The 10,013-nt window shown below is 39.9% G+C and overlaps 1 long non-coding RNA gene across 1 annotated transcript; it reads left to right on the top strand.

Annotated features, from left to right (window-relative positions):
• The first annotated feature begins 474 nt into the window (after nt 1-474).
• On the top strand, nt 475-9,244 carry LOC109144920. Its single transcript, XR_002045961.2, has 3 exons — nt 475-1,215; nt 5,800-5,890; nt 8,359-9,244. It is a non-coding gene; the product is annotated as an uncharacterized LOC109144920 (long non-coding RNA).
• The last annotated feature ends 769 nt before the right edge of the window (nt 9,245-10,013 follow it).

Genomic DNA, 10,013 nt, shown 5'->3' on the forward strand with positions numbered 1-10,013 from the left:
CGGCACCGCTGCGGGGGGCCGGGGCGCCGCCGCCCGCTGTGCTCGGGGGGCGCTCCGCCCGCCCAGGCCCCGCCAGCCCCGCCGCCGGCCGCCGTGGCCGCGGGGCACCGGGGCCGCAGTACCGCAGTACCGCCGTACCGCCGTACCACAGTACCGCCGGCCGCCGTGGCCGCGGGGCACCGGGGCCGCAGTACCGCAGTACCGCCGTACCACAGTACCGCCGGCCGCCGTGGTCGCGGGGCACCGGGGCCGCAGTACCACAGTACCGCCGGCCGCCGTGGTCGCGGGGCACCGGGGCCGCAGTACCGCCGTACCACAGTACCGCCGGCCGCCGTGGCCGCGGGGCACCGGGGCCGCAGTACCGCCGGCCGCCGTGGCCGCGGGGCACCGGGGCCGCAGCAGCGCCACGGGCCGCAGAGCTGGGCCTGGCAGTCGGGCTCCATCCCCAGGGGTCAGGCCGAGCCCCTCCCGCCCCGCGGCATCTACCGGGAGGCACAGGACGCCGTGGCAACGGCACGCACGGGGGTTGTGGCGGAGAAGTGCTTCCAGGGGTTTCCCTGAAAGGACCTCTAAGAAAATCCCTTCGCAGGAGCGAGAGCTGCTCCCACGCTCCTTTTGTAGCTTGGTTTGGTTTTTTAAAAAAGAACCTTTTGTTAAAAAAATAAAAAAATCCAAACAGCATTAATTCTCGCAAACTCCATGAGCACGTTTACAGCCAAGTGTTACCGACACTCGCATGTTCCTAACAGCATCGAAACGCCACCAGTGACAGGACTGGAAATCCCCCAAGTACAGGAATAGCCCCAGATAAAGTACTGAGTTTTCACTCGCACTTGAAATTAGCAGCGTGATCTTGTAAAGCTTTAGCTGTCTCAGCCTCGGCTTTTATTGAGAGTTTGAAAACATAATTGGAACATGCTTTAAAGTTATTTCCAGATTTTTTGGTTTTAAAAAAGGGGGGAAAAAGGGGGGAGAAAGCATTTATTGAAAATATACCAATAATCAATACATCAGCCATAACTTTTGTCAAAAACCAGATATCTGCTTTATCCCTATGAAGTTTGTTCGTGTTACATCAATGATGTCATGGACAACCTTTAAATTATCCTGAATAAGGGAAAAACCCCTGTGATTCAGTTAAAATCTGTGATGACTTTTGGACTATCATTCTCCAAGAAGATCCTGCCTGGCACCTCACAAAAGCATCTGTCACAGGTATGAGTGCCGCTACACAGGGAAGGTAGAAGTACAGACTCTTCTGCAGCAGGGCTGCACAAAAGCTAAGTAACCAAGGCTTTGGTATAGGCTGGCTGCACATTTAGTCAAGCTCAGTACAAACCTTAGTACAGCCGTGTTTCTACAGATTGTTACAGAGCTTTTGGGAACAGACAGCATTGAAGCACATAAGCCAGTGCTTGTTATTCCTGCCAAAAACTTGGGTGTTAGCCAGATCCCTTTCTGATATCAATCTTACCAGATATCTAAGCAAACCAAGATGTGACTCTATGCAATCACGTGCATCAGGACTAGAAAATTTGGAGAGTTAAAAACAATGCTTAGTTTGCAGATGTTACAAAGACACTCCTCTGGTATGGACCTGCTACATCCTCCAGCACAGCTGGTGCAATTTTTACAGCAGCACTTAGTTACAAAGCAAGCCAAATAGTCTGGGTAAACTTTGCACATAGCAGTTCAAACAAATCTTGAATCCTTCCTGAGGAAGGGGTAAAATACATGTTTAGTAGGTTGTGTGGATCAATAGCTATGCTAGCCACCATATGGATGGAAAGGAGTTTTTTGTGCTGTTTCTTTCATTTCGTCCTAATAGATATGGCAGCTCTTTTTAAAAGACACAGCTGGAAGTTGCTGCCCAATGTCAATTTTATTTCTGTGTATTTATCTTTCACGTTCATTTTGAAGCAGTTTATTTTGCTAAAAGTTCTGCTAAGAATTTTCAGTACCTGGATCTATTTGTCTTTTGAAAGAAATAAATGTATATTAGCACCACTATCTCATTTCTGTTTTGTCTGTGGCATTTTGAGCTACTGTCCCCTCATAAAAAGCCCCCTTAAAATGCCTTCATATTTTAAGTTTGACTTTTTAGCCTAGATGCTTTTAACTTATTCATGGACAGAGAAAAAAGGAAGTAGTTCTATTCCATCTGGGCCCGTTCTTCCCAGAGCTTAGCATGCTCTGTAAGCTGAACAATCTCATTAGGGTTAATTTGATGCAAGCTGAAGTGGCTCACTGGCTTGCAGGCTCAGCACCCTAGGTAGTGCATGAATGAATTGCTGACAAACTTAGAGTAGAACATTGAGAATGAGAATAAAAGATTAAATCTCATTTCCTTCCAGCACAACTTGAAATACTTGAGTGTGTTAGGCTAAATAATGTGAAATTTGGTAAATTGTTTCATTGAAGGTGAGCAATAGAAAACCATTAGGCTGTTTTATGTAAGCTAGTGGTTTAAACTATATCTAGTACTACTCAAGGACTAGATATGGTAAAACTTGAACTTGGTGGCTTGAAGATGACACAGTGCATTGAGTTGATACTTTTATGGGAATGAGATCTTGCTCCTAAGTGACAGCTTTTATCTCAGAGTCCACCTGCCTATATTTGAAGCCAGGGATCTTTTTTTCCTACGTACATAATTTGTCTGGCTTTTTTCTGACCACTCACTCTGTATTATAAGGTCTTTCTGACCTCATTTCTAATGCCTTCCCTCATCCTTGCTACTCTGAATACTTTTATGGATTGGCAAGCTATCACATCTCATTGCTCCTCTCCCTTTCCAGATTGTTGCTGAACAAAAAAATGTCAGCGTATAAATTACTAAAGAACTCCACTGATGACTTCCCTTCACACCTTCCCTTACTATCTTTTCACCAATTATTCATTCATACAAGGACATTCTTTTTCACCCTTCTTATTTTGAAATTACAATCCACGTATAATAAATTATGCAGAGGCAAAAAGATCAAAATCTGCCAAACTGGTCATGCCCACAAACTTCTACCTGCTGATATTGTCCATGCTGATTTCTGAAACTCTGTATTTCTCAAAAAAGTCAAGGAACATGAAATATTTGATTTTTCTAATAAAGTGGCAGGTGCTAACATGGTATAGCAAAGCATAGGAGATCGCTTCATAGGAGTTTCAAATCATCCACGTCTTTTACAATGTAGAAGTTTTGATTACTCATTGAATCCTCAGGAACTTGGGTTTACTGGCTTGTGAAGTTTTTCATAATGAAAGACTAGTAAATAATTTACTTAAAGCAAGTAAGAAGTCATTAACAATATATACCAGGATGCCATGTGTGACAGGCATGTCTGTATTTAGAACCACACTATTATTGGTGGCCATGGAACGTGGCCCTGTGTGGTGTTTTGATAGCTCTTGTGTCTGTGTCTGTTTTCATAGCTCTTTCAGACTAGATTAAATATGTGAGAAAGGTTGCCATTTTTATTTGACACAACACAGGTTGCAAAATTAATGCGTAAACAGACCTATTATATAATAACTGGGAGTTGGTAAGTGAACAAAGACTTCACCACTTTTGTCCCTTTTAATCACTTTGTGAGTAACTGTGATTTAAGTGAAACTGAAAATAATTTTGTTGCAGAAATGTTAAGAAATTTAATTGTTTAAAACGGTACCATGTGTTAAACTTAAAACCCTTAAGGATCTATAGTGGGGAAAAACATATGAGATGTTACCTTAAATTCCTTTTTTCTTTTACATCTTTCCTTCTTGTTGAAGTGTTACATTTAGTGTAAATTTCTGAAATGCTCATCAGTGTCTTGGTTATGGTCAGCTTTCCTGCCTCAGAAGTGGAAGGTTTAAGTTCTAGAGCACAGTGTCTTTCATTAGAGTTAGAAATTAATCTGAATTCAGTATAATGACTTCAACCTTAAATCTTCAGCCATTCAAGCATACACAAACAGCTGCCTGGACTCTCATGTAAGCTGAGATCATAGGACAGACAGAGGAAGTACAGGTGATAAACAAATCTTCCTCCTTTGCATTTCTAGTTGATTTGAATATCCAGTCAAAAATACAAGGGGTTCATTCAAAACCCATTTTTTACATTTAGTTTTTCTAGATTATGTAATTTTATTTTTAAAGGTAATGGCCAAATGAGCCCAAAAGTTGCTAATAGCTACAGAATGATCAACTGTTCTCTGGAAAGGTTGCCCAGATATGTTTTGTGCTCCACAACCGAGATTTTATTTAATCCCATTACACTTGCAAGAAATCTTATATTAGGCTTTATAATAAGGAAAAAAACCCAAGTCTGGTTTGATATGGAATGTTATCAATTTACCTCATTCACTCTTCTGACCATTTGTTTTACAGCTGAGAGGACTGTAACTCAGAATAGCACAGAACAACCAACAGGAATTGGCTTGAAACTACCAAATGCCCTGGTAGAAAACAGTAGGATAACTAAAGCATTATTTTAGCAATTGGAAGTGTGGAGGACAAGGGAAAGCTGATGACAAGGAAAGCTCAGGAAGAAATCTGAAGATCAGGCACCAGAATAGTTGCTATTAATAAGACGTAGGAACTTGAAAAGGGAGTGGAGGAATATTAGCTGCTTCAGGGGTAATAGGAGTAAGAGACAGAGGAAACAGAGCCAAAATTTCTAGCCAGAGGCAATCAGAGAAGGAGCAGAGCGAAATAGTGGAGTTTTCAGTCACACAGAAGCAAGGTAAAAAATCATTGCAGCGGTAATTAACAGTTTTGTCACTCATGACCTTAGCTTTCCAAGTCTTCAAATATTATTATTATTAATGACATTTTGTAAAAACACAGCAGCCAGGGTATTAATAAAACATTCCTCTTCAGATATACTCTTTCATTAGAGTATAGGTTATGTAAATGTATTTCTGTTGTTTATTTACCAGGAACATGCAAAGCTGAGTTCCTCATTTCTCATGGTTATGACCTCTAGCTAATATAGTAATCATTACGGCTAACATTAAGATTCAAGAATGATTTTCTGTTCGCAAACACTTTTCATAGACAGACAGGCATGTTGGTTTACGTGGACAATTATCAAAATAATATTGTTTAGAAAATATAGACTTTGGCATATTCTTACAAAAAAAAACCCCTTTCAGATACTCTTAATAAAAGTATATATTATATTTTATATTTTGTGTTTTATATTTTATATATTTATTTATTTAAGATATTATTTCTGGGAGTTAAGAACAGGAGAGCAATTACCAGTACAAATATTTCCCTCTGTAATCTACTGACAGCTCAAATGTAAGGTCATAACATATAAGTCACCTCAGTTGCCAATGTTTATAGTTTACCAAGAAAAATAAAAGTACTGCATACGTTCCATAGAAACCATTTGTGCAAGACAATGTTCGTTTACGCAAATACTAATAAAATTGCAGAGTTGTCTGCCAGGAAGATAAAGGAGATACAGTACAGAGTAGTAAAGCACAGTCAGATAATTTCACACCAAAAAGCAGCAGCTATGTGGTTTGGCAAGATGTAAGACATTCTTTCACCTTTCAGGGACAACACATTCTGGTTTTAGTGACATGGAACAGCTCCTTTAATTTTCATCTTGTACATAGGTAAGCATGCCTTTACAGAATGGAAAGCCCTGAAGCTATACATGCATAATGATTCAAGCCTCAAAAGATTTGTTCACATCCCTACAGTTACAAAATTAAGTTATAACCGCCTCGTTAGTACATATTTTGTGGAACATGTCTAAAGTGGTTCTCAACACTTCTGCTGTCTGTTTTCTTCTTTTCTTCTATAACTTAGGTTCAGAGACAATCTGAATGTCTAGGACAACTTGAGCAGATGTGAAGAAATGAGACCCTCTCGCGGGTTCTTCTCCAGCACCCCTGCACAGGTAACACTAGACACCAAGACAGATTGGGTGATAGGCTCCTGGAGCGCCATCAGCCTTTCCTCTCACAGCTTGCATCCGCTGAGCTAAATTTAAACATTCCTACTGAGTTTAGTGATACAGCATCAGGCTTTCTTGCCCCATGCCTCTGCCCAGGTAATATCCACCTGTCAGTTTTGAGATCCTTAGTTCATTGTATCCATTGTTCCAAATTAATTTCATTCCATTCACAAGGAAATAGTAAGTATCCAGTTGTGTGGGAGGACTGGTGTTGTAGGGTTGTACATGTTCCCTTCCCTACTCTGACGTTTCACACTGTTGTTGATACCCCTCTTACTATGATGGCAGTTTCAGTTATAGAGACCACAAATCTGTGCCTGCTAGTTCTCCCCAAAATCCGAATTCACTTCTGCCCATGTCTCTCCCCCCAGTCTTGTCTCTGCTCTCTAAGTCACGTGTCAAGGCCAAGGTAAACTCTAAGTGAGGCATTAAGGTGTCTGTGGTCTAAACCAAGTGAAGACACATGCTGCTAATGCCCACAAGCACCCACTTTACAGTGTTTAATTTTTTTGTTAGCATAATCAGTGATACGCCCAAGAATCTTCTTGAGCTTGGTTAATTTTTTCTCCATTTTCTGAAGGGGAATTCTGGATTTCGAATTCCTTCCATCTACAAATAAGGCTCCATCCCCTTTCTTACAAACCTGAGAGTATCTGTCTGCCGCATCAAACAGCTCTTACAGCTCTGCCTGTTTATACCGGGTACCCTGTAAGAACAGGGGTGATTTAGCAGATAAGCCTTGCATTCCAGTAGTCCCTGTGACTCACTATCATCTAACAGCACACTTTTCAGCCCAGACAATTTTCATGTGTCTCTTAAAAGTTCGTAATATGTGTTAGGTAGTGTTTTAATTAAAAACTGCAAAGCTTAAAAGGACAGAAATCGATACTCTAGGCACATGTTGTTATTATTATTGTTGTTACTGTTGTTGTTATTGTTGTTATTGCAGTCCAGTAGATTTTACAGGATCAGGCAGAAAAATAGCATCTTTGTGAGGATTTTCGTACTTTCTCTCCCTGCTGGAAACTAAGTAACATAGTAACCAAGAGTTAAGTCTCAATTGACTGTCAACATGCTGACTTTGCAACTTAAGATAAACACGTGTGTTTACAGACACCTTTCTGATTAAGAGCATTCATCACAGTGCCTGTATGCAATTTTCTCTGCTGATGAAGCTGATTTCTGTTTCAGAAATCTTTGGCACTGCTCTGCAGAGAAGAATATTGCAGAGAAATCCATGAGTGTAGCTCTCCTTGGAATGCTGCCAACCATTTTAAGTCTCAAAATTAACTTAACTCAGCTCTATTCACAAGATCAGTCAATTCTCTCTCAAATGTATTTTATGTGAAGCAGATTTGTGAAAAGTGCTTTTTAAGCAGGGCAATTTCAATGCAGCTATTGTGGCAGTGCATATGCATCATCAGATCATTGCCTGCGAATGAGATTGCTTGATCTATTATGCAGCCACAGCCATAAGAAATACACTGTACTCCTATTTATTGCTTTTTACCATTTGCAACTCACTTGATAAGTGTGTTTGCATGAAATTGTCCATTTTTCCCTTTTGAGTACTTTGTCACAATTTTCCAGCAATAATGACAGAACAGTCTCTTAGTAACATGAATTGACAAGATTTTAGTATGACCATTGTGTTCTCACCAATACCTAGCAAAATGAGAAAATGAAAAGGTGCGTTCTTAGTCCTGGCAAGTCACAGTTGCATTTTCATGTTCTTGAACAAGCAGAAATGAGACAGTCCTCCCAAACAAAGATTAAAAGAATTTAATTCACTGAACAAACAGAGGCAACATAAGAGTATTTATCAAAGCCAGGAGGATAAAGAAGAGAAACAGTGGTTTTGAACCACATTTGTGTTCCAGTATTATGCTGAAGTTTGATGTTCCTCAGGACAAAACCTGAAACTAGAAGCAGGTTGTCATTGTTTGCCTTCTGATACATCTGAGATTAGTGGCTTTTTTTAGACCTTTTGTCTGTAAAACAGGTAACCTGCACACCCCAATGACTTTTAAAGTTGCCTTTATGTTGTGTAATAGAACACTGCTAGGGCTTGGAGCGTGTCCTCTCAGTGCCCATCCTTTCCTCTCTTTGTGTTCCTCACTTTAAGCCTGGTTTCTTTCAGGGAGTGAAGAACAGCCGTGACCTGTTATAAAGTCTGGCAGTTTCCTAGCCTGAATCCTGCAGTGTTTAAGTACTCTAAGAAATGGGGCAGGCTTTAGAAAACACAGCCTTCCAACTGATTTCATGCATCTAATAATAGCCTCTCAAGTGAGGAACTGTGCATGTGCCTCATGCAAGCGGTCACACTGTCAAAGTAGACAGAGACATACAAGTCACAAGCTCAGAAAAACAGTTTTACTGGCTGATGATACATTTTTGTTCTTTCCATGCAGGACAAAGACATCAATTCAATATTGGGATGGCCAACATGGAGATAAGAAGACAATTTTCTTCCCCATGGTTTTAGCATAAAAGTATTTATGCAGCTCTTACTCTTCTCATTGAGGACTGGCCTGAATATTTCTTGCATGTGATTTTATGGCTTGTTTGCTTTTTTGCATTACTCAGTGGATGTTGGTGATAAGGTTGCCTTTCTGAGTGGTTAATTAATATTAATAGCCAGAGATGCTGAAAGCTGTTGTCCACTGGTGTGATCATATTAGCTTTCCAAGCAAAACTTTCCTGAACAGAAAGAGCAGTGTGCTTGTCTGTCCTAGATCAAAACAGCCATCAGGCTTCCATTTAAAATGTCACTGATTCCGCATCTGTATGCTAGTCTGGTTCAAGCCAAAGAACACTGTGTACATTAGCATTTCACAACTTAGTAATTGTTCTCAAACATTATGAGTTTCCGTAGAGACTGTTGGAATTAGATGTATTGCTTTTCATAGGAGAAAAACCAGTTCTATTCAAAATACTGTAAGGAAACTAACAGAAAAATGCTAAAAAAAAGGAGAGAAAATAAAAGGTTGAGAGTATATTTCCATTTATCATCATGTTCTTTTTCCAAAGCTTTACATATATTAAATTATTTGTGAAGCACTCTTTCAGTTATGCTGGCAAAGGATATCATAACATTAACTTGCAAAATGACATGGAAGGTTGTTGCTCTTCTGTTCTTTCACTTGTTAAAACCTTCTATGTTATTGTTAATCATTATAGAAGCACTGCAGGGCCCTGAGTTTTCATCTTTTTATATAGGTGAATGAAACACTGATTGTTCGATATATGGCAATTTGAAGATTTTGTTCTTCCTGACGGCAGTTTATATGGGCTTCTGAATTTCCCTTGATGTGTAGAAGTATCAGTGAGAGGAAAATAAAGGGATTCAAGTCTAAGCAACTTTTTTCCTTTCTGAAACAAGAGCTCCAATAGGCTTATATTTAAGTTATGGAAAGAGTCCTCAATTATTTAATCTTTCTTTTCTAATTTATTAAATCCCTGTCTTGTTCATTCAAATCAACCCCACTTGGATTCAGCAGTGTATTATTGATCATAGCAAGCCCTGGGCAGGCAAAATACCACATTAGCTCACCCAGCTTGAATTTAAAATGTCTTTGTTACATGGAATTGCATATTTTCTTAATTTATGTGTTCAGGTGATTGGCAGTTAAAAAAAACGAATAAGGGTTTCTAGAACAAATGAAGAGTATTTTACTTTTGCCTGAGGATATTCACCCAGCAGATTCATACCACTTAATTAGTGCAAATTTTTACTTTAGATGTACCAGTGAAAATGAGAAACAATTAATAATGGTAATTTCAGTGATATTCCGATAAGGAACCTGAACACTGTCTTCTAAATAGGCATTGGGTTACTTCTAAAAAGTCCTCCAGATTTAATCTCTCAAGTTTGTGTTGCAAGTTCACAGCATAAAGTCCAATGATCCATTCAGAGCTTAGAGCAAAAAATCTCATACTGTTTTTACAGATTTCAGTTCTGACACTTGGCTGCTTTGGCTTAGCAGTAACCCCTGATGATGTGAAAGCTCCCAGAATGTATGGAAAGGATATCTGTGGGGTAGGGGGCTACTCTCCTCATATGAAA

The sequence above is a fragment of the Corvus cornix genome, chromosome 4 (genome assembly GCF_000738735.6).
Source record: "Corvus cornix cornix isolate S_Up_H32 chromosome 4, ASM73873v5, whole genome shotgun sequence".
Taxonomy (NCBI): domain Eukaryota; kingdom Metazoa; phylum Chordata; class Aves; order Passeriformes; family Corvidae; genus Corvus; species Corvus cornix.